At 36.5% G+C, this 3,043-nt stretch overlaps 1 protein-coding gene across 2 annotated transcripts in view; it reads left to right on the top strand.

Annotated features, from left to right (window-relative positions):
* The first annotated feature begins 2,382 nt into the window (after positions 1–2,382).
* The window catches only part of Pcif1 (Phosphorylated CTD-interacting factor 1), a 7,103-nt gene continuing 6,442 nt past the window's right edge, over positions 2,383–3,043 (top strand). Inside the window, exon 1 of one of the 2 annotated variants that reach the window (XM_018503038.1) lies at positions 2,383–2,477. The gene's annotated coding sequence lies outside the window, so the exon portion shown is untranslated. Of the gene's footprint in view, positions 2,568–3,043 lie in introns of both variants that reach the window. The other variant, XM_018503037.1, reaches the window with a different exon arrangement.

The raw sequence follows: 3,043 nt of genomic DNA, 5'->3' as shown, positions 1-3,043 counted from the left end.
TCCTGTATGTTGGATTCCTCTGTTCCTATCGCTATGTCTATCGCTATCGCTATGTCTATCGCTATCGCTATTGCCTCGCATTGTGTTTAGGCCTTTACTGTTCACAGAGCTTGTATTCGCTAGCGCTATCTTGATTCCATGAACAGAGATGGTAGCGTTAAGCTGGAAACACAATAGACACAGGCAATAGGCACAGGCAACAGGGAATAACGAGCCAATCAGAGCTTTGGGGTATAAGTTTGATGGGTGGCACCCAGTTGGACACGGCTCAATTGGACACGAGCCACTCACAGCGCTTGAGACTACAAAGCTCTTAAGCACCGGTCGCTGTGATTGGTGGTGTCCAATCGAGCCGTGGTCAATCGGGATCACCCCAAGTTTGATATTATATCCCAGAACTCTGATTGGACGGCTCGTTATTCCCTGTTACCTGTCCCTATTGCCTGTGTCTATTGTGTTTCCAGCTTTAGCGTTGGTAGTGCGGTAGTGAGCTCCCTGAATGCACCCAGTATAGGTAGGAACAGTAGGTCTACTCCGACAAAAATGATGCTAGTATTCTTCTAGATCATCCAATAGCAGCGAGCGCTCACGGATCCGCTCCACACAGTTGAGTCTGCTGAACGCGGCCAATGGTTGTCCCTTGCGCATGACCGAATCGCACAACCAACAATATGGCAGCCTTATCTCATATCGTGCTCGTCATGCAGTGCAATCAGTAGTGATTAGTAAAATGATCGTGTAAAATGATTTCTAAAAACTGTACTTTAATTAAAAATAACATTAAATGTTTAATTTATCTTTCTCAAACAACTTATGTAACTTTCAAAACTAAATTCTGCCTATAACCTAATCGGATTCCAGTATATCAATTTAACTAACGACTCGTATTTAGATCGCCTTTATAACGATGTTAGCATATTTAGTATATAAATTATATTACGTTTATTACAGAATTTCAGATAAAAATGCTCATTTATTGATAAAAAGATATATGAAAAATTCAGACCTATAAGTCAGGCTAATAAGAGTCAACGCAGGTCAAAAAGCGTAAGGATTCTTCTTCCAAAAAGAAAAATTTTCTTCAATAACATCGAATTGATTGAAGAAAATTTTTCTTTTTGGAAGAAGAATCCTTACGCTTTTTGACATGCGTTGACTCTTATTAGCCTGACTTATAGATCTGAATTTTTCATATTTTTAATTCGAGAGTCTAAGATACATACAAATTGTATTTATATATTTTATAAAAAGATATGTTATGAATATGGGGTAGCGTTTTTTATTAGGGCTCTAATTTTATTCCGTTTTTCGAAGATACATGTAAATGTAAAACGTTTATTTGTTTACATTCGTTTACCTTCAAAAAAACGTTTACTTAAAGGTAAACGTTTACACGTTCAATTAGCATATCCATTTATTAAAGAAACGTTTTTCCGAATATACGTGTTTTATTATACATTTAAACGAAAATACATTTATATGTATATTTAGGATATCCATCTATGAAAAACATCTTTTCAAATATTTTTATATTCGATAAACGTTTCTAATAAACGGATATACTAATTATACGTGCAAACATATTTTTGTTTAAACATATAATAGTGAGTCCTATTTATAATGTTCAAATTATAACCCGCAAGCACACTCAACAATATGGCGATCGGTTAGCATTGGTCGCGTTCAGCAGACTCAACTGTTATGGAGCGCATCCGTGAGCGCTCGCTGCTATTGGATAATCTAGAAGAATACACCAATAACAGCGAGCGCTCACGGATCCGCTCCACAACAGTTGAGTCTGCTGAACACGACCATTCAGATCAAAGGTGCCGACACAGAGTGGACCAGGATTGGACATATGTATTAAACATAACGTATTATACATGATTTTTATATCGTATAATATGGTATGTTATACGTATTATACGTACGTTTTATACGTTTTATATGTATTGTACGTATTATACATACGTATTATACGTAAGAAACTATTCGCAACTCTAAATTGCCCAACTCTGGAGTGGACCTACTGTTCCTACCTATACTGTGCCTATAGCGTGTATTCGTTTATGCAGCGGTTAGCGCAGAAGTATTACTTTATCCTTGTTGTTCACCGAGTGTTGAATAAAGATTAAATGATACTCACTGCGCTAACCGTTGCATAAACGAATGCACGCATGTCCTAAGGGGCTGCGCACAATGAAAGGAATAGGAAACAGGGAACAGATAATAAGAATTTCAACCTATCAGAAATCATGTATTGTGGAATACACAGTTTCTGATAGGTTAAAATTCCTATTCTGTGTTCCCTATTCCTTTATTGTAAGCAGTCCCTGAGTCTCCCCCCTATCCCGTTCCATTAGTCTAAGCAAATGGCGTCGTACAGGTGGATATCGTTGCGTCAAATTTCCCAAATGATGAATGAATTCTGAATACCGTCGCGCATTTCTCGTAAATTGAGAGTATTGCCAGTTCCGGTAAGCTTCTTCTCGACCGCGGTACATTTTCTTTCTACGGAATTGATCCCGCGACGTGAGAAAACGCGTGTTTCCTCGGAGTTTTTCTCAGTATGTAAACAAACATTATGCCACACATTGAGTACTGTTGAGTTGTATACCGTGACGTCCCGAAAAATCCCGCGGTTATCACGAAATTATCCATCTGCTTTTTGTGTAATGTATGCGTGAATACGCGTGGGATATTGATGGATTGTACTGTGTAAACTGCAATGTGTTCTCAGCATCTCTGATGCTTGTCTGAAATCTATTTCCATCGCCTCTTCAGTGTGTTTTCTTTAAAATTTTGCAAGCCTTTTTTGTATCTCTCATACAGTACTACTTAACTGATGAAGATATGTGTAAGCTAAATATAAAAATGCATTTTATTTGAATCAAATATTTTAGCATTGTAAACTGTTATACTGTTATATATATATATATATATATATATATATATATATATGATTATGTAGAATTATCAGTGTGTTATACACACTTTTAATCAAATTATAGATATACATATATATATATATATATATATATAT

Source organism: Trachymyrmex cornetzi, unplaced genomic scaffold (genome assembly GCF_001594075.2).
Source record: "Trachymyrmex cornetzi isolate Tcor2-1 unplaced genomic scaffold, Tcor1.1 scaffold1541, whole genome shotgun sequence".
NCBI classification, from domain to species: Eukaryota; Metazoa; Arthropoda; class Insecta; order Hymenoptera; family Formicidae; genus Trachymyrmex; species Trachymyrmex cornetzi.
The sequence above is the reverse complement of the archived record's forward strand: the minus strand, read 5'-3'. Positions and strand labels throughout refer to the sequence as shown.